The sequence below is a fragment of the Heterodontus francisci genome, chromosome 25 (genome assembly GCF_036365525.1).
Source record: "Heterodontus francisci isolate sHetFra1 chromosome 25, sHetFra1.hap1, whole genome shotgun sequence".
NCBI lineage: Eukaryota > Metazoa > Chordata > Chondrichthyes > Heterodontiformes > Heterodontidae > Heterodontus > Heterodontus francisci.
The window spans coordinates 21,231,490-21,255,469 of NC_090395.1; the positions used below are offsets into that span (position 1 = coordinate 21,231,490).

Genomic DNA, 23,980 nt, shown 5'->3' on the forward strand with positions numbered 1-23,980 from the left:
ATTGCCCTTGAACTGAGTGGCTTGCTAGGCCATTTCAGAGGGCAGTTAAGAGTCAACCACATTGCTGTGGGTCTGGAGTAGGCCAGACCAGGTAATGACGGTAGATTTCCTTCTCTAAAGGAACCTGGTGAACCAGATGGGTCTTTACAACAATCAACAATGGTTTCATGGTCACCTTTGGACTAGCTTTTTTTTAAATTCCAGATTTATTAATTGAATTCAAATTTTACCATCTGTCGTGGTAGGATTCGAATCCATGTCCCCAAAGCATTAACCTGGGTTCTGGATTACTTGCCTAGTGACATTACCACTCCGCCACCATCTCCCCTAAATCATCACAATTTCTCTCTCAGCTATGGCATATTTACTCCCCATGCATCATATGTTGAAAACTCTACCTGGACGGACACATGAAGAATGCATGACCCCAAAATTAACAAATAGGAAGACCTTGCATTTCTATAGTTGCCCCTTTCACAACTTCGGAATCTTTTATATCCACCAGAGAGGGCAAATAGTGCCTTGGTTAACATCTCCTCTGAAATAGGCCACCTGCAACAGTGTAGCACTCCCTCAGTACTGCGTTAGAGTGCCAGCCTGGATTGCACATTCACGTTTCTGGAGTGGGACGTGAACCCACAACCTTTTGACTCCAAGCCAAGAGGGCTCGAGAACCGTTCAGTTTGTATATTGAAACAATGGACATGTTTCTCAGAGCTAATAACATTTTTGAACTCAAAGGTGAAAGTGAAGAGGCCAAGGCTACAAAAAAAGCAATTCTTGAGCGCAAGAAAGCACTTTTGTTGACAGAAGTTGATTCAGAAGTGTACGCCACACTGACAAACCTTCTTATTACCAAGAGGCAAAAGACATGCTGTGCAAAGCAATGATCACCAAGTTGGAGGAACATTTTAATCCTAAACCACTGAAGATAGCAGAAAGCTACAAATTCTGAGCCAGAAACCAGAGAAGTAATGAAACAGTTGTATTTATTTGTACATTGTGGCACTGAAGAATTTATCATTACACTGCAACTTTGGCACATTCTTAGGCCGTGCATTATGAGACAGATTTGCATGTGGATTGGAGGATGAAAGAATTCAATTGAAGTTACAATATCTTACATTTGAGCTAGTGTGCAAAATTGATCTTTCCATGGAGATGGCATCAAAGAATGCTCAGGAATTTCATCCTACACAAGTGACTAGTAGGGCTTCTGTCGTCAGCCAGAAGACTTACACCAAGCCTAAAGTGGAGAGACCTCGTAAGAAGACTGTTGGTGATCACGATTTAGTGACTTGTTATTGCTGTAATGGTAACCACTTGGCACAGGCATATCAGTACAGAAATGCCAAATGATTTAATTGACAAAAGAAATGTCATATTGCAGTTGCTTGCCAGGCGAAGGCTAAAGCAGGAAAGGGAACTCATTCCAGTAGTAATGGAAAACAGTGACATCAGAAGGGTGAAGTTCACAATCTTGAAGTGAATCCATGGCTAAGCAGAGAGGGGATAGGGCATTTATACCACTCTCAATCACTCAAATGACAGAGAATTTTGCACAAAGATTTTGGTAAGGCAACAGCACATTAACATATATATTGATACGGCTGTAGATTGCTCCATTATGAGCAGAGACATGTACAAGAGCAAATTCAGTGATGTACCTCTAACTGAGAGCACAGTTCAGTTGAAAACCTGCTCTGGTGAGGTGTTAGAAACGTGTGGGAAAATGGAGTGCAATGTCCAATACAAGGACAAGTCCCTCAAGTTACCCATTGTTGTAGCAAGATATGTCAACAAACCAACGTTAATGGGCATAGACTGGCATTGTAAGCTAAAGTTAGACTGGAAGCATGTTTTCCAAGTTGAAGTGACCAAGAAGTTTGATCAGTTATTGAATAGTTACAGGAACATTCTTGAGGATAACTATGAAGATATAATCGGTGTGAAAGCATATATTCGAATTAAGCCTGCTGCAAAATCAATATTCCTTAAGCTCTCAAAACACAGGTTGAAGAGGAACTAAAGAAGCTAGAGAGGAACAGTGTGCTACTGAAAACTGATCACAGTAATTGGGCAACTCCAATTGCAGTAGTGCCCAATTCAGACAAAGCCATAAGACTATGCAGAGACAACAAAGTCACCAACAACCAGGCAGTGGATGATGAGCAGTCTCCAGCAGTGACCATTCAAGATTTATATATCGTCACACTAGACCCCCACCTGCCAAGAATGAGGCATATTAATTTGGCCATATGGACATTAAATTTCAAATGGTTGCTGGGAAGAAGAGAAGGTCTGTTACAAGGGCTGCCAGACACTTGGCTGGAAGACATTTACATACCAATAGGGACAAGAGAGGTTACTTCCCTTATCTAATTTAACCCACAATGGACTTTGAGCACCAGACATTGAAGGTGAGGGAACTCAAATTTCAGGATGACTGCTGGGATAGCCGAATCCACAAACAGACATGGTCAAACCAGCTGGTCACATGACTAGCCTGCTTGGCGACTGGGTTTTTCTGAATTGTACAAATAGTTTGAATTGAGAGTGTCTGTTTGCTCCTGAACTGAAAAGACCTCTCCTGACTGACCCACCGCAGCCTCTCCTGTCTGCTCCCATCTCTTTCTCATGGAACTCCAAATCCACTGAAGACACCTGAACCCCAAGAGAGAAAAGTCTCCTACAGTGAACAAGGTTTAAGAAGAATACCGTGCCCAAATTAAAAGCAAGATCTACCTACAATTAAGGACTCTACAGTGAGCTCGAAGAACCATAACAAAAATCCTCTTCAGAGATTGCTTCAAACTTTTCCACCTTATTTCTTCTGCTCTGTAACGTCTCTAGCTGCATGTGTGTATCATGTATGCATGCTTGCGTAGGTGCGTCGTGTATCTGTAGGTGTTAACCAAATTAGAGTTTAAGTTTAATAAATTTCAACTTTTCTTCTTTAAACCTAAGAAAACCTGTTTGTGCTGGTTTCTTTGGCTTATAATTGGAAAGCGGTGAACAAGGATTCACCAAGGGGGAGCTCAAAACATGGTGTGTTTAAAATTAAACCCTGCTATGGTAAGACCAGGTGAAGGCTGAGAGGGAACCCTAGAACCCTTTCTCACCGGGTCGTAACAAAAATTGGGTGCTAGCATCCAGAGCTGACAGACAGATAAATGAGAGAAATTGGAAGTGGGAAGCCAAATTATTCCCAATCAAAAAAGAGTAAGATTTCAATTCAGGTTTTCTTGTGGTTGTGTGTGTATGAATATTAACATGTCTGCAACTGAAGCTAGTAGCTCTCCAAGCCAGGGTGAAGTAACTTGGGATAAGTTAAACGCACTGTCAATTAGGAGTTGAGGAAAATGGCTGTGCAGTGTGGGATCACTGTACATGGCAAGGCTGGGAAGTCTGAACTCATAAGACTAGTGGCCAACCATTTTTCCCTTGAATCTGAAGAAGCAGAAACAGTGTTAGAAGCAGACACGACAGGGTACTGTTAGAAAAGATACAATTGGAACAGAGAAAACTTGAATTAGAGGAGAAAGAAAGAGAGAGAGAGAGTGGCAGGAGAGGGAGAAAGAAAAAGCCTTCCAGAAGGACTGTGAAGAAAACGAAAGGCAGGAGAGGGAGAGAGAAAGATTATTCCAGAAGGAATGTGAAGAGAAAGAGAGAGCTGAAGCAGCTTGAGTTAACTAGGGGGTGACAGACTAACCCCAGTGAAAGCATGGCCAATATGGAGGAGTGTAATTTAGGGCTGGGTACCGAATTATTAAAACTAGCTCAACTAATCCCAACATTCAATGAAGATGTAGAAGGAGTTTTTGTGTCCTTTGAGAAACTGGCAAGGCAGCTTTAATGGTCAGCTGAGACCTGGCCTCTTTTATTACAAAGCAAGCTAACTGGAAAAGCCCATGAGGTTTATTCCCTTTTGCCTGATGAGAGTTCATCAAATTATGAACTAACCAAAAATGCTATCCTCGGTGCACATAAATTAGTACCCGAAGCCTATCGCCAAAAGTTTGGAACACTCAAGAAGCAAGCTAATCAAACTTATCTGGAGTTTGAAAGAAGTAAGCAGCTGGCTTTTGACCAGTGACTGAGGGCTCTTAAAGTACTGCTCAGCTATGAGAATCTCAGAGAAGTAATTCTGTTAGAGGAATTTGAACATTCCCTCCCACTCTCCATAAAGACCCATGTAGAGGGGCAGTGGGTTCAGAGAGCCCGGCAAGTAGCTGTTCTAGCTGATGAGTTTGCTTTAATTTATAAGTCAGTTTCCCAGGGAAGAACCGTTATTAATCACCCCCACAAATCCAAAAAAGACAAAGGGTGGGAAGGTGATAGGAGCCCAAGCAGTCCTATGAGAGAAAGAAAAGCAGGAGACACAGGGAGCCCTCCACTAGCCAAACAGGAAGGTGCTGGGAGCAGGAATGAGACCCGGAGACCTGTGTGCTTCCATTGTAATAAAGCAGGGCATTTAAGAGCTGACTGCTGGAAAATAAAGGGAAAACCTGTAGGGTTAATCAGGGCACACCCACTCAGTGAAGATGGGGCCCTGATGGAAATAATGTTGGGTAGAAACATTATGCTGGTAACAGATTAGAAACACCTAGTAGCAGTTCAGGGACCAATTTCTGCAATACCGATAATGGCAGCGTCAAGGATGCAGTGGTGGGCTTAACTTCTCTCACAGTGCAATTACAACATTGAATAACAGAGTTCGAAAGAGAATGCCATCGCTGACACACTATCGTGTTTGCCACATGAGGACTCAGAAGTAGGCTATGAAGGTGCAATCTTCACAATAGACATAGTTGATGATGACTTTCCAATCACTGCAACTGAAATTGCAGCTGAAACTTAGAAAATCTCAATGTTGAAAAGAGTCTATGATCAGAAAGTGAATGGATGGACAGAATTTGACAAGTGTACAGATGAGAAACTGAAACCATTTCACAATGAGTTATGTGAACAGGGCTGCATCTCTCTGAGAGATAGGAATTTGTCAGACCACCATACTGAACACACAGAAATTGTCAGTATGAAATTCATAGCTATAAGCTTTGTTCATTGTCCTGGTCTAGACACTGACCTAGAATCATTGATTAACGAATATACTATCAGCCAAAACTGTAGAAATAAGCTGCCCAAAACTCCTTTGCAATCGTGGCCATGGCTGGCTGGACCATTTCAAAATGCCCATGTAGATCTCATGATCCTGGCAAGGAACCAAAACATGAGCACGATCCATGTGTGCTCAGGCCGGAGTTTGAACTAGTTCAGTCTTTAGTGTCTGAAGTACCGATTTGTGAGAAAGAAACAAGATCTTCTCTAAGTTCTGGACCCAAACCAAGCAGACAGTCGAAAACCTAACTCTACAACAAAACCTGTAAGGAGATCAGAAAGACTTTGTAAACTGGTTGTTTAAACTTGACTTATAAATATGGTTCGTTGTAGATAAAAACACTTTTCTTTTGAAAGAGGAACAGAGTTTGTATAATATGTTGAGGTATATAAAATGATTAAGGGGATTGACAAAGTAGACGTAGAGAGGATGTTTCCTCTGGTGGGGCAATCTAGAACGAGGTCATAGTTTTAGGATAAGGGGTAGCAGATTTAAAACAGAGATGAGGAGAAATTACTTCTCTCAAAGGGTCATGAGTCTGTGGAATTCACTACCCCAGAGTGCGGTGGATGCCGAGACATTGAGTAAATTTAAGGAGGAGATAGACAGATTTTTAATTAGTAATGGGTTGAAGGGTTATGGAGAACGGGCAGGAAAGTGAAGTTGAGGCCGAGATGAGATCAACCATGATGGTATTGAATGGCAGAGCAAATTCGAGGGGCTGAATTGCCTACTCCTGCTCCTAGTTCTTATGTTCTTGTTCTTATGTTAATGATGTGATGCCATAATGACTTGTTGGCATAAATAAACTTCCTTGTATTAGCCATACTTGGTGTCCGTCTTGTCTGTTAGTGTGACTCTAATATCGCCCCTGCCTGTTTCTGACTTTTCGTTCTTGTTAATTGTTTCTCAGCTCAGTATGCTGCAGTATTGTCAATGTGTTTATATAGATCACTGCTCCACCCTTTCCAACTAAACAGTAAGCATGACCTAGCACATTCTATTTTGGCTTTTAACTGACGATGCCACACAGAGATATCTGATATCTTCATCAACACATTGACAATATTACTACACAATGACTATAGAAACGTTTCTTAACACCCCCCATAACTGAATCTCCAGTCAAAGAAAGGTTTGCCTTTCACAACCACAGAATGTCCCAAAATGCTTTACAATCAATGGAGTGCTTTTGAACTATAGTCACTGTTGTAATGTCAAAGACATGGCGGCCAATTTGCAAAAAGCATTCTCTCACAATCAGCAATGAGATAATGACCAGATAATCTGTTTTTAATGATAAAATAAAGTACTGTGGATACTGGAAATCTGAAATGGAAATACTCAGCAGGTCTGGCAGCATCTGTGAAGAGAGAAACAGAGTTAACGTTTCGAGTCGGATATGACTCTTCATCAGAACCGAAGGAAGGTAGAAATGTGATGAATTTTATGCCATTGAAAGGGGAGAGGGGGAGGAAGAACAAAAGGGAAACTCTGTGACAGGGCAGAGGGCGGGAGAGAATAAATGACAAAGATGTCGTGGAATATAAGGCAAAAGGAGTGGGAATAATAGTAAAAGACAAAGCATTTGTCCAGAGAGAGTGTTAATGGCAGAATAATGAACAGCTCTTTCCAAAAGCAAAAGCATGAAAAACAAGTATAAGACTGCACATGGATAAAAGAAAATCAAAATGGGAGTCATTGTCAGAAATTGTTTAACTGAATGTTGAGTCCAGAAGGCTGTAGAGTGCCTAATCCAAAGATGATGTGCTGTTCCTCGAGCTTGCGTTGAGCTTCACTCGAACACTGTGGCCGAGGACAGAAATGTGCACGTGCGAGCAGGGCGGTGAATTAAAATGGCAAGCAACCGAAAGCTCAGGGTCATGCTTGCGGACTGAGCAGAGGTGTTACGCAAAGCAGTCACCCAATCTGCATTTGGTCTCCCCAGTGTAGAGGTGACCGCAGGGAGGAAGGAAGCACTGAGGGTGGCAAGTGCGCAGAATGTGCTCTGGGTGGGTGACTTCAATGTCCTTCACCAAGAGTGGCTCGGTAGCAGCACTAACTGACCGAGCTGGCTGACACCTAAAGGACATAGCTGCTAGATTGGGTCTACGGCAGGTGATGAGGGAACCAACAAGAGGGAAAAACATACTTGACCTCGTCCTCACCAGTTTGCTGCTGCAGGTGCATCTGTCCATGACAGTATTGGTAGGAGTGACCACCGCACAGCGCTTGTGGAGACAAAGTCCCGTCTTCACATTGAGGATACCCTCCATCGTGTTGTGTGGCACTACCACCGTGCTAAATGGGATAGATTTTGAACAGATCTAGCAATGCAAAACTGGGCATCCATGAGGCGCTGTGGGCCATCAGCAGCAGCAGAATTGTACTCAACCACAATCTGTAACCTCATGACCCGACATATCCCCCACTCTACCATTACCATCAAGCCAGGAGACCAACCCTGGTTCAATGAAGAGTGCAGGAGGGCATGCCAGGAGCAGCACCAGGCAAACCTCAAAATGAGGTGTCAACCTGATGAAGCTACTACCCAGGTCTACTTGCGTGCCAAACTGCATAAGCAGCTTGCGATAGACAGAGCTAAGCGATCCCATAACCAAAGGATCAGATCTGAGCTCTGCAGTCCTGCCACACTCAGCTATGAATGGTGGTGGACAATTAAGCTCCACAAATATCCCCACCCTCAATGATGGGGGAGCCCAGCACATCAGTGCAAAAGATCAGGCTGAAGCATTTGCAACAATCTTCAGCCAGCAGTGCCGAGTTGATGATCCATGTTGGCCTCCTCCTGAAGTCCCCAGTATCACAGATGTCAGTCTTCAGCCATTTCGATTCACTAGGCGTGATTTCAAGAAACGACTGAAGGCACTGGATACTGCAAAAGCTATGGGTCCTGACAATATTCCGGCAATAGTATTAAAGACCAGTGCTCCAGATCTTGCTGCGCCCCTAGCCGAGCTGTTCCAGTACAGCTACAACACTGGCATCTACCCGGCAATGTGGAAAATTGCCCAGGTAAGTCCTGTACACAAAAAGCAGGTCAAATCCCACCCAGCCAATTACCACCATATCAGTCTACTCTCAAACGTCAGTAAAGTGATGGAAGGTGTCATCAACAGTGCTATCGAGCAGCACTTGCTTAGCAATATACTGCCCAGTGATGCTCAGTTTGGGTTCCGCCAGGGCCACTCAGCTCCTGACCTCATTACAGCCTTGGGTCAAACATGGACAAAAGAGCTGAACTCAAGAGGTGAGATCAGGGTGACTGCCCTTGACATCGAGGCAGCATTTGACCGAATATGGTATCAAGGAGCCCTAGCAAAACTGGAGTCAATGGGAATCAGGGAGAAACACTCCACTGGTTGGTGTCATATTTAGCGCAAAGGAACATGGTTGTGGAGGTCAGTCATCTCAGCCCCAGGACATCACTGCAGGAGTTCCTCAGGATAGTATCCTAGGCCCAACCATCTTCAGCTGCTTCATCAATGACCTTCCTCCAATCATAAGATCAGAAGTGGGGATGTTCGCTGATGATTGCACAATGTTCAGCACCATTCGTGACTCCTCAGATACTGAAGCCATCTGTGTAGAAATGCAGTAAAACTTGGACAATATCCAGGCTTGGGCTGGTAAGTGGAAAGTAACATTCACGCCACACAAGTGCCAGGCAATGACCAGCTCCAACAAGAGAGAATCTAACCATCTCCCCTTGGCATTCAATGGTATTACCATCGCTGAATCCCCCACTATCAACATCCTGGGAGTTACCATTGACCAGAAACTGAACTGGAGTTGCCATATAAATACCGTGGCTACAAGAGCAGGTCAGAGGCTAGGAATCCTGCGGCGAGTAACTCACCTCTTGACTCCCCAAAGTCTGTCCACCATCTACAAGGCACAAGTCAGGAGTGTGATGGAATACTCTCCGCTTGCCTGGATGGGTGCAGCTCCAACAACACTCAAGAAGCTCGACACCATCCAGGACAAAGCAGCCCACTAGATTGGCACCCCAGCTACAAACATTCACTCCCTCCATCACCGACGCACAGTGGCAGCAGTGTGTACCATCACCATTGCAGCAACACACCAAGGCTCCTTAAACAGCACCTTCCAAACCTATGATCTATTCCACCAAGAAGGACAAGGGCAGCCAATGCATGGGAACACCACCACCTGCAAGGTTCCCTCCAAGTCACACACCATCCTGACTTGGAACTATATCGCCGTTCCTTCACTGTCGCTAGGTCAAAATCCTGGAACTCCCTTCTATACAGCACTGTGGGTGTACCTACCCCACATGGACTGCAGCGGTTCAAGAAGGCAGCTCACCACCACTTTCTCAAGGTTAATTAGGGATGGGCAATAAATGCTGGCCTGGCCAGCGATGCCCATATCCCATGAATGATTTTTTTTTAAATTGTGAGCAACAAATACGGTATACTGAATTGAATGAAGTACAAGTAAAGAAGTGTTTGGAGCCTTGGATAGTGAGGAGAGAGGAGGTGAAAGGGCCGGTATTGCACCTCCTGTAATTGCATGGGAAGGTGCTGTAGGAAGGGGATGAGGTGGATGAGATGATGGAGGAGTGGACCAGGGTGTCACGGAGGGAACGGTCCCTTTGGAATGCTGACAGGGGAGGGGGAGGGGAAGATGTGTTTGGTGGTGGCATCACGCTGGAGGTGGCAGAAATGGCAGAGGATGATCCGTTGGATGTGGAGGCTGGTAGGGTGGAAAGTGAGGACAAGGGGAACCCTGTCATGGTTCTGGGATGGAGGGGAAGGGGTGAGGGCAGAAGTGTAGGAAATGGGTCAGACACGTTCGAGGGCCCTGTCAACCACAGTGAGAGAGAATCTTCGATTGAGGAAAAAGGAAGATCTATCAGATGCGCTGTTGTGGAAGATTACATCATCAGAGCAGATGCGATAGAGACAGAAAAACAGGAAGAATGGAATGGAGTCTTTACAGGAGACAGGGTGTGAAGAAGTGTAGTTGAGGTAGCTGTGGGAGTTGGTGGGCTGATAATGAATATTTGTTGAAAGTCTATCCCCAGAAATAGAGACAGAGGGAAGGGAAGTGTCAGAGATGGATCATGTAAAGGTGAGAGAAGACTGAAAACTGAAAGCAAATTTGATGAAATTTTCCAGTTCAGGGTGAGAGCAGGAAACAACACCGATACAGTCGTCAATGCAACGGAAAAAGAGTTGCAGGCGAGGGCCTGTGTAGAACTGGAACAAGGAATGTTTGACATACCTCACAAAAAGACAGGCTTAAATAGGACCCATGTGGGTACCCATAGCAACATCTTTTATTTGGAGGAGGTGAGTGGTGCTGAAGGAGAAGTTGTTAAATGTAAGAACAAGTTAAGCTAGGTGGAGAAGGGTGATGGTGGATGTGGACTGGTTGGGCCCCTGTTCATGGAAGAAGTGGACAATAGGGTTCCCCTTATCCTCATTTTCGATCCCACAAGACTCCACATCCAAAGGATCATCCTCCGCCATTTCTGACACTTCCAGTGTGTTGCCACCAGCAAGCACATCTTCCCCTCCCCTCCCCTGTCAGCATTCCAAAGGGACCTTTCCCTCTGTGACACCTTGGTCCACATCTCCATCACCCCCAACACCTCATTCCCTTCCCATGCAATCGCTAGAGGTGTAACACATGTCTTTTACCTCCTCTCTCCTCACCATCCAAGGCCCCAGACACTTGTTAGAGGTGAAGCAGGGATTTACTTGTACTTCTTTCAATTTAGTATAATATATTTGCTGTTCACAATGTGGTCTCCTTTACATTGGGGAGACTAAACGCAAATTAGGTGACCACTTCCCGGAGCACCTCCGCTCAGTCCACAAGCATGACCCTGAGTTTCTCTTTGCTTGTCATTTTATTTCACCATCTTGCTCGCACACACACATTTCTGTCCTTGACCACAGTGTTTCAGTGAAACTCAATGCTGGAGGAACAGCACCTTATCTTCTGATTAGGCATTTTGCAGCCTTCTGGCCTCAACATTCAGTTTAACAATTTCAGACCATGACCTTCATTTGGTTTTGTTTCTTAACCATATGCCAGTCTTAAACTTGTTTTCATGTTTTTGCTTTCGGCCAGAGTTGTTCATTATTCTGCCATTAACTCACTCTCTCGACAAATGCTTTGTCTTTATTTACAACTATTACCACTCCCTTTGCCTTTTAATCCATGACATCTTTGTCATTTAATCTTTCCTGCTCTCTACCTTATCACAGACCTTTCCTTTTATTCTTTCCCCTTTCAACGGCATAAAACCCTTCACATTTCTACCACCTTTCGGTTCTGAAGAACAGTCATATCCAACTCGAAATGCTAATTCAAAAACAAGAAATGCTGGAATCACTCGGCAGGTCTGGCAGCATCTGTGGAAAGAGAAGCAGAGTTAACGTTTCGGGTCAGTGACCCTTCTTCAGAACTGACAAATATTAGAAAAGTCACAGATTATAAACAAGTGAGGTGGGGGTGGGGCAAGAGATAACAAAGGAGAAGGTGCAGATTGGACCAGGCCACATAGCTGACCAAAAGGTCACAGAGCAAAGGCAAACAATATGTTAATGGTGTGTTGAAAGACAAAGCATTAGTACAGATTAGGTGTGAATACACTGAATATTGAACAGCAGCAAGTGCAAACCTGAAGAAAAACAACCTGAAAAAAACAGTGGGTAAGCAAACTGAACAAACTAAGATGAAATGAAATAAATGGAAAAAAAATTGTAAAAAATGTAAAAAGGAATGTTAAAAAAAGAAAAAATAACTAAAAATGAAAGTAAAATGGGGGGCTGTCATGCTCTGAAATTATTGAACTCAATGTTCAGTCCGGCAGGCTGTATTGTGCCTAATCGGTAGATGAGATGCTGTTCCTCGAGCTTGCGTTGATGTTCACTGGAACACTGCAGCAATCCCAGGACAAGCAACCGGAAGCTCAGGGTCCTGCTTGCGGACTGAGCGGAAATGTTCCACAAAGCGGTCACCCAGTCCGAAAGCAGGACCCTGAGCTTCCGGTTGCTTGCCATTTCAACACTCCCCCCTGCTCTCATGCTCACATCTCTGTCCTGGGATTGCTGCAGTGTTCCAGTGAACATCAACGCAAGCTCGAGGAACAGCATCTCATCTACCGATTAGGCACAATACAGCCTGCCGGACTGAACATTGAGTTCAATAATTTCAGAGCATGACAGCCCCCCATTTTACTTTCATTTTTAGTTATTTTTTCTTCCTTTTTTAACATTCCTTTTTACATTTTTTACAATTTTTTTTCCATTTATTTCATTTCATCTTAGTTTGTTCAGTTTGCTTACCCACTGTTTTTTTTCAGGTTGTTTTTCTTCAGGTTTGCACTTGCTGCTGTTCAATATTCAGTGTATTCACACCTAATCTGTACTAATGCTTTGTCTTTCAACACACCATTAACATATTGTTTGCCTTTGCTCCGTGACCTTTTGGTCAGCTATGTGGCCTGGTCCAATCTGCACCTTCTCCTTTGTTATCTCTTGCCCCACCCCCACCTCACTTGTTTATAATCTGTGACTTTTCTAATATTTGTCAGTTCCGAAGAAGGGCCACTGACCCGAAACGTTAACTCTGCTTCTCTTTCCACAGATGCTGCCAGACCTGCCGAGTGATTCCAGCATTTCTTGTTTTTGATTCAGATTTCCAGCATCCGCAGTATTTTGCTTTTATCGAAATGTTAATTCTTTGTTTGTCTCTTCACAGATGCTGCCAGACCTGCTGAGTATTTCCAGCACTTGCTGTTTTTAATGATGTTGGTTAAGAGATAAAAATTGGGGAGAATTCCCCTGTTCTTCTTTGAAATGTTGTGTGTGACCTTTTATGTCCACCTGAGAGGTCAGACAGGGCCTCAGTTTAATATCTCATCTAAAAGATCCTGAAAGGATGCTGCTTCTGCCAATGGGAGATTTATGCCTGGCCCTCGTCCTCATCTAACCTAACATAACAGCCATTTTACATCAGGAACAGTCCATACTCTGTACCTGGGCTGGGCATTGATAGTTTTGGTATCCAATGAATGAAATGATAACATTCGACCAGCTGTTGAATTTCTATGGAGCTCTCCCACTGCTGAACTATCCAGGTTTTCCAGAGATATTCGATGGACAGATGGAACAACCTCAAAAAATATTCACTCCCTGCTGCTTCCCATTTCCTGCGACCCATACTCAGACAGAAGAAGAAGATATTTCACGACTGTACAGCTGAGCTAGATGTTGGGTTCCAGAGATGATAAACCTGGTGCTACCATGTGTAAACACCATCAACTAAGATAGCATTATCTCGCATATCATAGCTGAAAAAAATCAAGGATCGGAACAGAACAGATTTCCCCAGTTTGGTATAGAGGAGAGAGTGATGAGGTACACTCCAGTTTGGTGTTGAGGAGACAGTGATGAGGTTCACTCCAGTTTGGTATTGAGGAGACAGTGATGAGGTTCACTCCAGTTTGGTGTTGAGGAGACAGTGATGAGGTTCACTCCAGTTTGATGTTGGGGAGACAGTGATGATGTACGCTCCAGTTTGATATTGAGGAGACAGTGCTGAGGTTCACTCCAGTTTGATGTTGAGGAGGCAGTGATGAGGTTCACTCCAGTTTGATGTTGAGGAGACAGTGATGAGGTTCACTCCAGTTTGATATTGAGGAGACAGTGATGAGGTTCACTCCAGTTTGGTGTTGAGGAGACAGTGATGAGGTTCACTCCAGTTTGGTATTGAGGAGACAGTGATGAGGTTCACTCCAGTCTGGTATTGAGGAGACACTGATGAGGTTCACTCCAATTTGATTTTGAGGAGATGGTGATGAGGTTCACTCCAATTTGATGCTGAGGAGACAGTGATGAGGTTCACTCCAATTTGATGTTGAGGAGATGGTGATGAGGTTCACTCCAGTTTGATATTGAGGAGACAGTGATGAGGTTCACTCCAGTTTGGTATTGAGGAGACAATGCTGAGGTTCACTCCAGTTTGATGTTGAGTAGACAGTGATGAGGTTCACTCCAGTTTGATGTTGAGGAGACAGTGATGAGGTTCCCTCCAGTTTGATGTTGAGGAGACAGCGATGAGGTTCACTCCAGTTTGGTATTGAGGGGACAATGCTGAGGTTCACTCCAGTTTGGTGTTGAGGAGACAGTGATGAGTTTCACTCCAATTTGATGTTGAGGAGATGGTGATGAGGTTACCTCCAGTTTGATATTGGGGAGACAGTGATGCGGTTCACTCCAGTTTGATGTTGGGGAGACAGTGATGAGGTTCACTCCAGTTTGATGTTGGGGAGACAGTGATGAGGTTCACTCCAGTTTGATCTTGGGGAGACAGTGATGAGGTTCACTCCAGTTTGATGTTGGGGATACTGTGATGAGGTTCTCTCCAGTTTGATGTTGACGAGACAGTGATGAGGTTCACTCCAGTTTGATGTTGAGGAGACAGTGTTGAGGTTCACTTAAGTTTGGTATTGAGGAGACAGTGATGAGGTTCACTCCAGTTTGATGCTGAGGAGACAGTGATGAGGTTCACTCCAGTTTGGAATTGAGGAGACAGTGATGAGGTTCACTCCAATTTGATGTTGAGGAGACAGTGATGATGTTCCCTCAAGTTTCATGTTGGGGAGATGGTGATGAGGTACACTCCAGTTTGATGTTGAGGATACAGTGATGAGGTTCACTCCAGTTTGATGTTGGGGAGACAGTGCTGAGGTTCACTCCAGTTTGATGTTGGGGAGACAGTGATGAGGTTCACTCCAGTTTGATGTTGGGGATACTGTGATGAGGTTCTCTCCAGTTTGATGTTGACGAGACAGTGATGAGGTTCACTCCAGTTTGGTGTTGAGGAGACAGTGATGAGGTTCACTCCAGTTTGATGTTGAGGAGACAGTGTTGAGGTTCACTTAAGTTTGGTATTGAGGAGACAGTGATGAGGTTCACTCCAGTTTGATGCTGAGGAGACAGTGATGAGGTTCACTCCAGTTTGGAATTGAGGAGACAGTGATGAGGTTCACTCCAATTTGATGTTGAGGAGACAGTGATGATGTACACTCAAGTTTCATGTTGGGGAGATGGTGATGAGGTTCACTCCAGTTTGATGTTGAGGAGACAGTGATGAGGTTCACTCCAGTTTGATGTTGGGGATACTGTGATGAGGTTCTCTCCAGTTTGATGTTGACGAGACAGTGATGAGGTTCACTCCAGTTTGGTGTTGAGGAGACAGTGATGAGGTTCACTCCAGTTTGATGTTGAGGAGACAGTGTTGAGGTTCACTTAAGTTTGGTATTGAGGAGACAGTGATGAGGTTCACTCCAGTTTGATGCTGAGGAGACAGTGATGAGGTTCACTCCAGTTTGGAATTGAGGAGACAGTGATGAGGTTCACTCCAATTTGATGTTGAGGAGACAGTGATGATGTACACTCAAGTTTCATGTTGGGGAGATGGTGATGAGGTTCACTCCAGTTTGATGTTGAGGAGACAGTGATGAGGTTCACTCCAGTTTGATGTTGGGGAGACAGTGATGAGGTTCACTCCAGTTTGATGTTGAGGAGACAGTGATGAGTTTCACTCCAGTTTGATGTTGAGGAGACACTGATGAGTTTCACTCCAGTTTGATGTTGAGGAGACAGTGATGTATTTCACTCCAGTTTGATTTTGAGGAGACAGTGATGAGGTTCACTCCAGTTTGATGTTGAGGAGACAGTGATGAGGTTCCCTCCAGTTTGGTGTTGAGGAGACAGTGATGAGGTTCACTCCAGTTTTGTATTGAGGAGACAATGCTGAGGTTCACTCCAGTTTGGTGTTGAGGAGACAGTGATGAGTTTCACTCCAATTTGATGTTGAGGAGATGGTGATGAGGTTACCTCCAGTTTGATATTGGGGAGACAGTGATGAGGTTCACTCCAGTTTGATGTTGGGGAGACAGTGATGAGGTTCACTCCAGTTTGATGTTGGGGAGACAGTGATGAGGTTCACTCCAGTTTGATGTTGGGGAGACAGTGATGAGGTTCACTCCAGTTTGATGTTGGGGAGACAGTGATGAGGTTCACTCCAGTTTGATGTTGAGGAGACAGTGATGAGGTTCACTCCAGTTTGATGTTGGGGAGACAGTGATTAGGTTCACTCCAGTTTGATGTTGGGGATACTGTGATGAGGTTCACTCCAGTTTGGTATTGAGGAGACAATGCTGAGGTTCACTCCAGTTTGATGTTGAGTAGACAGTGATGAGGGTCACTCCAGTTTGATGTTGAGGAGACAGTGATGAGGTTCCCTCCAGTTTGATATTGAGGAGACAGGGATGAGGTTCACACCAGTTTGGTATTGAGGGGACAATGCTGAGGTTCACTCCAGTTTGGTGTTGAGGAGACAGTGATGAGTTTCACTCCAATTTGATGTTGAGGAGATGGTGATGAGGTTACCTCCAGTTTGGTATTGAGGGGACAATGCTGAGGTTCACTCCAGTTTGGTGTTGAGGAGACAGTGATGAGTTTCACTCCAATTTGATGTTGAGGAGATGGTGATGAGGTTACCTCCAGTTTGATATTGGGGAGACAGTGATGAGGTTCACTCCAGTTTGATGTTGGGGAGACAGTGATGAGGTTCTCTCCAGTTTGATGTTGACGAGACAGTGATGAGGTTCACTCCAGTTTGGTGTTGAGGAGACAGTGATGAGGTTCACTCCAGTTTGATGTTGAGGAGACAGTGTTGAGGTTCACTTAAGTTTGGTATTGAGGAGACAGTGATGAGGTTCACTCCAGTTTGATGCTGAGGAGACAGTGATGAGGTTCAGTCCAGTTTGGAATTGAGGAGACAGTGATGAGGTTCACTCCAATTTGATGTTGAGGAGACAGTGATGATGTTCCCTCAAGTTTCATGTTGGGGAGATGGTGATGAGGTTCACTCCAGTTTGATGTTGGGGAGACAGTGCTGAGGTTCACTCCAGTTTGATGTTGAGGAGACAGTGATGAGTTTCACTCCAGTTTGATGTTGAGGAGACACTGATGAGTTCCACTCCAGTTTGATGTTGAGGAGACAGTGATGAGGTTCACTCCAGTTTGATGTTGAGGAGACAGTGATGTAGTTCACTCCAGTTTGATTTTGAGGAGACAGTGATGAGGTTCACTCCAGTTTGATGTTGAGGAGACAGTGATGAGGTTGACTCCAGTTTGATATTGAGGAGACAGTGACGAGGTTCCCTCCAGTTTGGTGTTGAGGAGACAGTGATGAGGTTCACTCCAGTTTGGTGTTGAGGAGACAGTGATGAGTGTCACTCCAATTTGATGTGGAGGAGATGGTGATGAGGTTACCTCCAGTTTGATATTGGGGAGACAGTGATGAGGTTCACTCCAGTTTGATGTTGGGGAGACAGTGATGAGGTTCACTCCAGTTTGATGTTGGGGAAACAGTGATGAGGTTCACTCCAGTTTGATGTTGGGGAGACAGTGATGAGGTTCACTCCAGTTTGATGTTGGGGATACTGTGATGAGGTTAACTCCAGTTTGGTATTGAGGAGACAATGCTGAGGTTCACTCCAGTTTGATGTTGTGTAGACAGTGATGAGGTTCACTCCAGTTTGATGTTGAGGAGACAGTGATGAGATTCCCTCCAGTTTGATATTGTGGAGACAGCGATGAGGTTCTCTCCAGTTTGGTATTGAGGGGACAATGCTGAGGTTCACTCCAGTTTGGTGTTGAGGAGACAGTGATGAGTTTCACTCCAATTTGATGTTGAGGAGATGGTGATGAGGTTACCTCCAGTTTGATATTGGGGAGACAGTGATGAGGTTCACTCCAGTTTGATGTTGGGGAGACAGTAATGTGGTTCACCCCAGTTTGATGTTGGGGAGACAGTGATCAGGTTCACTCCAGTTTGATGTTGGGGAGACAGTGATGAGGTTCACTCCAGTTTGATGTTGGGGATACTGTGATGAGGTTCTCTCCAGTTTGATGTTGACGAGACAGTGATGAGGTTCACTCCAATTTGATGTTGAGGAGACAGTGATGATGTACACTCAAGTTTCATGTTGGGGAGATGGTGATGAGGTTCACTCCAGTTTGGTGTTGAGGAGACAGTGATGAGTTTCACTCCAATTTGATGTTGAGGAGATGGTGATGAGGTTACCTCCAGTTTGATATTGGGGAGACAGTGATGAGGTTCACTCCAGTTTGATGTTGGGGAGACAGTAATGTGGTTCACCCCAGTTTGATGTTGGGGAGACAGTGATCAGGTTCACTCCAGTTTGATGTTGGGGAGACAGTGATGAGGTTCACTCCAGTTTGATGTTGGGGATACTGTGATGAGGTTCTCTCCAGTTTGATGTTGACGAGACAGTGATGAGGTTCACTCCAGTTTGGTGTTGAGGAGACAGTGATGAGGTTCACTCCAGTTTGATGTTGAGGAGACAGTGTTGAGGTTCACTTAAGTTTGGTATTGAGGAGCCAGTGATGAGGTTCACTCCAGGTTGATGCTGAGGAGGCAGTGATGAGGTTCACTCCAGTTTGGAATTGAGGAGACAGTGATGAGGTTCACTCCAATTTGATGTTGAGGAGACAGTGATGATGTTCCCCCAAGTTTCATGTTGGGGAGATGGTGATGAGGTTCACTCCAGTTTGATGTTGAGGAGACAGTGATGAGGTTCACTCCAGTTTGATGTTGGGGAGACAGTGATGAGCTTCACTCCAGTTTGATGTTGGGGATACTGTGATGAGGTTCTCTCCAGTTTGATGTTGACGAGACAGTGATGAGGTTCACTCCAGTTTGATGCTGAGGAGACAGTGATGAGGTTCAGTCCAGTTTGGAATTGAGGAGACAGTGATGAGGTTCACTCCAATTTGATGTTGAGGAGACAGTGATGATGTTCCCTCAAGTTTCATGTTGGGGAGATGGTGATGAGGTTCACTCCAGTTTGATGTTGAGGAGACAGTGATGAGTTTCACTCCAGTTTGATGTTGAGGAGACACTGATGAGTTTCACTCCAGTTTGATGTTGTGGAGACAGTGATGAGGTTCACTCCAGTTTGATGTTGAGGAGACAATGATGAGGTTCACTCCAGTTTGATGTTGAGGAGACAGTGATGTGGTTCACTCCAGTTTGATGTTGAGGAGACACTGATGAATTTCACTCCAGTTTGATGTTGAGGAGACAGTGATGAGGTTCACTCCAGTTTGATGTTGAGGAGACAGCGATGTGGTTCACTCCAGTTTGATGTTGAGGAGACAGTGATGAGGTTCACTCCAGCTTCATGTTGGGTAGATGGTTATGAGATTCACTCCAGTTTGGTATTGAGGGGACAGTGATGAGGGTCACTCCAGTTTGGTATTGAGGAGACAGTGATGAGGTTCACGCCAGTTTGATGTTGAGGAGACAGTGATGAGTTTCACTCCAGTTTGATGTTGCGGAGACACTGATGAGTTTCACTCCAGTTTGATGTTGAGGAGACAGTGATGTAGTTCACTCCAGTTTGATTTTGAGGAGACAGTGATGTAGTTCACTCCAGTTTGATTTTCAGGAGACAGTGATGAGGTTCACACCAGTTTGATGTTGAGGAGACAGTGATGTGGTTCACTCCAGTTTGATTTTGAGGAGACAGTGATGAGGTTCACACCAGTTTGATGTTGAGGAGACAGTGATGTGGTTCACTCCAGTTTGATTTTGAGGAGACAGTGATGAGGTTCACACCAGTTTGATGTTGAGGAGACAGTGATGTGGTTCACTCCAGTTTGATGTTGAGGAGACACTGATGAGTTTCACTCCAGTTTGATGTTGAGGAGACAGTGATGAGGTTCACTCCAGTTTGATGTTGAGGAGACAGCGATGTGGTTCACTCCAGTTGATGTTGAGGAGACAGAGATCAGGTTCACTCCAGTTTGATGTTGGGGAGGCAGTGATGAGGTTCACTCCAGCTTCATGTTGGGTAGATGGTTATGAGATTCACTCCAGTTTGGTATTGAGGGGACAGTGATGAGGTTCACGCCAGTTTGGTATTGAGGAGTCAGTGATGAGGTTCACTCCAGTTTGATATTGGGGAGACAGTGATGAGGTTCTCTCCAGTTTGATGTTGAGGAGGCAGTGATGAGGTTCACTCCAGTTTGGTGTTGAGGAGACAGTGATGAGTTTCCCTCCAGTTTGATGTTGAGGAGACAATGATGAGGTTTACTCCAGTTTGATGTTGAGGAGACAGTGATGAGGTTCACTCCAGTTTGATATTGAGGAGACAGTGATGAGGTTCACTCCAGTTTGATGTTGAGGAGACAGTGATGACGTTCACTCCAGTTTGATGTTGAGGAGGCAGTGATGAGGTTCACTCCAGTTTGATGTTGAGGAGACAGTAATGAGGTTGACTCCAGTTTGATATTGAGGAGACAGTGATGAGGTTCACTCCAGTTTGGTGTTGAGGAGACAATGATGAGGTTCACTCCAGTTTGATATTGAGGAGACAGTGATGAGGTTCACTCCAGTTTGATGTTGAGGAGACAGTGATGACGTTCACTCCAGTTTGATGTTGAGGAGGCAGTGATGAGGTTCACTCCAGTTTGATGTTGAGGAGACAGTGATGAGGTTGACTCCAGTTTGATATTGAGGAGACAGTGATGAGGTTCACTCCAGTTTGGTGTTGAGGAGACAGTGATGAGGTTCACTCCAGTCTGGTACTGAGGAGACAGTGATGAGGTTCACTCCAGTCTGGTATTGAGGAGACAGTGATGACGTTCACTCCAATTTGATTTTGAGGAGATGGTGATGAGGTTCACTCCAATTTGTTGTTGAGGAGACAGTGATGAGGTTCACTCCAATTTGATGTTGAGGAGATGGTGATGAGGTTCACTCCAGTTTGATATTGAGGAGACAGTGATGAGGTTCACTCCAGTTTGGTATTGAGGAGACAATGCTGAGGTTCACTCCAGTTTGATGTTGAGTAGACAGTGATGAGGTTCACTCCAGTTTGATGTTGAGGAGACAGTGATGAGGTTCCCTCCAGTTTGATATTGAGGAGACAGCGATGAGGTTCACTCCAGTTTGGTATTGAGGGGACAATGCTGAGGTTCACTCCAGTTTGGTGTTGAGGGGAAAGTGATGAGGTTCACTGCAATTTGATGTTGAGGAGATGGTGATGAGGTTACCTCCAGTTTGATGTTGGGGAGTGACACATGAGGTATCAATGTAATTGCAGTTTCTGGATTACTCTGTTTGCTACCTTACAGATATAGCTCAAACCAACAAACCACATAAACAACATTGCTTCAAACTCCTTGCAAGGTGAACTCTTCCTGTTGTTTTGTTACGAATGCTGCCTTCATTATGTCATTTTAACATTAAACACAGCGAAACCAAAGACAAAGCCAAATTCCCCAGTTGCATAACAGATGGCTTGGATTCGAAAAATCTGGTCATTTTAAAGTAATGTGCATTTCTAATCAGATTTATTCTTCCAATCAGCAATGAGTAACTGTAAAAAAAAATCAATTATTACAGGCAGAAAGAGGCCATTCAGCCCATGTTGGCTGTGCTGACTCTTGAAAGAAGCTATCCAATTAGTCAATTTCGCCTGTTCTTACTCTGTCACACTGCACAAGGTCCTCTTTCAAATATCTGTTTTTCAGAGGCTGTTTGTTGCACGTCTAACATCTGTCTCATGTCCAAACAAGCTTCACAAAGCATGGAAATTCCCCTTACATTCCCAGCCTGTGATATAGAGTGGGGTTACCCTGACCACCAACCTTTCTTTGCAGACTTGGTCCTGACGCATGAAACTCAAGCATACAGGACCAGCTTTCCAAACCCAGCTTCATAATTCTGCACAGGAACAACTCTTTAAAACATTAGAAATAGCTTATCAGTCACATGATTGCTCAGGCCGCTGCCAATAGCCGGAAGAGGATCAGCAAAACTTGCTGGAAACACAGCGCTTGTCGATAGTGTCTGAGTGACAGACGAGCAGGTTGAGTTTTAGCTGGAGCCCCTTCATCACGACTTGGTGTGTTGAGCCCAGTCAGAGGCAAAGCCACTGCTTGAATTGTGGGAGTTCATTTTAGCCTAACCTAGCCTTGGAGATGGTGCAGTGGGGATGTACTAGAATGGTACCAAGGATGGGTGGGGGGTGGGGGGGTGCTTCTGTTACATGGAGAGACTGGAGAAGCTGGAGCTGTTCTCCTTAAAGCAGAGAAGGTTAAGGGGAGATTTGATCAAGGTGTTCACAGTCGTGAAGAATTTTGACTGAGTGAGTAAGGAGAAACTGGTTCCATCAGCAGCAGGGTGAATAAACCAAGGACACAGATTTAACATAATTGGCAAAAAGGATCAGAGGGGAGATGAGGAGAATTTTTTTATGCAGTGACTTGTTATGATCTGGTATGCACTGGTTGGAAGGGCAGTGGAAATAGATTCAATCATAACTTTCCAAAGGTAAATGGATAAATATGTAAAGGGGAAAATATACAGGGCTACGGGGAAAAAGCAGAGGAGTGGGGCTACTTTCAAAGGGCTGGTACAAGCATGATGGGCTGAATGGCTGGCTGTTCTGCTGCATGATTCTAAGCCTGCCCAGTAGGATCCAGATATGATCAGATTGTCCGTCTCTTTAACAATCTGCCCTGTTTGAACTTGTTGACGTTGATGGGAGGTAAAGTCAGGCGATCGATCTGATTGCACCAATTTCCTGCCCAGAGTGGGCAGGGGGTGGGGGTCAGGTGGTTTAAGGGGCATTTAGTTTGAAATGATCCCGTACCTTTGAGACCACCATCTTCTGTTTTTATTTCACATTGCCAGTATTCTTTCTCTTTCATTTATAGCCTTCCTTTCACAACCTCAGGACAGCCCCGAGCACTTTGCAGCCAACAAAGTACTTTTTGAAGTGCGGTCAGTGTTGTACTTTAGGAAACGGAGCAATCAATTCACACACAGCAAGATCCCACAAAAGGTAATGTTCCAATGACCAGATAACCTGTTCTAGTGATGTTGATCAAGAATAAATATCAGCCAGATCATCTGGGAGAACTCGCCTGCTCTTCTTCAAAACAGTACTATGGCAACTGTTATATCTACCTCAAAGGACAGACAAGCCCCTGGTTTAAAATCCTAATCTGAAAGGTAGCACCGTCTCAGTACTGCACTAGAACATCAGCCTTGATTGAGCACTCGGGTCTCTGGAGTGGGGATTTGAACCCACAACCTTTACATCACAGGCAAGACTGCTACCCCTGAGCCATGGCTGTACTAAAGGCTGAACAACTGACTAGTAGAGAATCTGTCGCTGATTTGAGCAAAAAACAATTGAACTCTTTTGCCTTTACCGTCTCTCCTAAGCCCAGGATTCCACCTGGGCTATTGCAGTGAGCTGTAGTTTTACACTATCTGATCCATACCTTGTCAAAAACTGGCTTCCTCGTAACTCTCCCACTGAGCTCAGCAACGTCCCCGGTTTCTCGAAGCCTCAGGTTGCTGAACGTTTAGCTGCTTGGCTCTAAAGGAAGCCTGAGCTTTTTTTACAATTGCTTCTCGGTTTCACTGTTTTACAGTTTCCTTTCCTGTCAGCCTGGGTGAGGAGCGTGGGGGAAGTTACAAGTCGAGACTCATTTATGTCACAACTACACAGTATTGCAACACAGCTGATTGCTGTTTGGTAAACAATTTTGTTGACTAACTCTCTGTCAGTTCGTTGGAAATAAGTGGGAACCATGAGCAAGACCTCTCATACCTCTGTTACCATGTATCATTGTACGACAACATTTGGGCAAGTTTTGTGTATATTAGTTAAACATAACTTCACTTAGACAGGTTTAACAACTCACATGCAATGGATAGAGACAGGATGTATGCCTTTCT

At 44.6% G+C, this 23,980-nt stretch overlaps 1 protein-coding gene across 1 annotated transcript in view; it reads right to left on the reverse strand.

Annotated features, from left to right (window-relative positions):
* Positions 1 to 23,693, reverse strand: part of LOC137383778 (leukocyte surface antigen CD53-like) — an 88,477-nt gene extending 64,784 nt beyond the window's left edge. The window contains exon 1 of the mRNA XM_068056961.1: positions 23,521 to 23,693. The gene's annotated coding sequence lies outside the window, so the exon portion shown is untranslated. The remainder of the gene's footprint in view (positions 1 to 23,520) is intronic.
* Positions 23,694 to 23,980: the final 287 nt, after the last annotated feature.